The 555-nt window shown below is 50.5% G+C and overlaps 1 protein-coding gene across 1 annotated transcript in view; it reads right to left on the minus strand.

Moving 5' to 3' along the window:
* LOC104506963 (voltage-dependent L-type calcium channel subunit beta-4-like) overlaps positions 1-555 on the minus strand; it is a gene marked incomplete at both ends in the record, with an annotated part of 7,304 nt that overhangs the window by 796 nt on the left and 5,953 nt on the right. The window lies entirely within an intron of this gene.

A 555-nucleotide genomic window follows, 5' to 3' on the forward strand; every position in this document is an offset into this window, starting at 1 on the left:
ACATGGAGTAAAGCAGTTTCTTCCCAGTTCTCCTTCCAAAGCCTATTCCGTACACCGGTATTTGGTAAGTGAGGCACATTAAAGCAGCGGTCTTTCCCGAAGAACAGAGAAAGCAGGGAAAGATTAGCAGGGAATTAATAATGAAAGCCGTTCCTGAAGTTCAATATGCCTCAAAAGACGGCTATTTTTGGAATGTCTAGACATACAGCACCATCTGATTGCTTCAGGCTGGCTCTCAGCAAATGAAAAAAGTGAGGTTTTATGGTTTTCAAGTATCTTCACTTTGAACAAATACTCCTTTGGCAGGAATTTGAGCTGCAAACCAGATGAAGCAGAAGGACACGGAGCTGTTGGAGCGAGTCCAGAGGAGGCCCCGGAGATGCTCCGAGGGCTGGAGCCCCTCTGCCTTGGGGACAGGCTGGGAGAGTTGGGGGGTTCAGCCTGGAGAAGGGAAGCTCCGGGGAGACCTCAGAGCCCCTTCCAGTACCTGGGGGGTTATAAGGAAGCTGGGGGGGACTTTTTCCAAGGGCAGGGAGTGACAGGACAAGGGGTAAC

This window comes from Eurypyga helias, unplaced genomic scaffold, assembly GCF_000690775.1.
Source record: "Eurypyga helias isolate BGI_N326 unplaced genomic scaffold, ASM69077v1 scaffold14073, whole genome shotgun sequence".
Lineage (NCBI taxonomy): Eukaryota > Metazoa > Chordata > Aves > Eurypygiformes > Eurypygidae > Eurypyga > Eurypyga helias.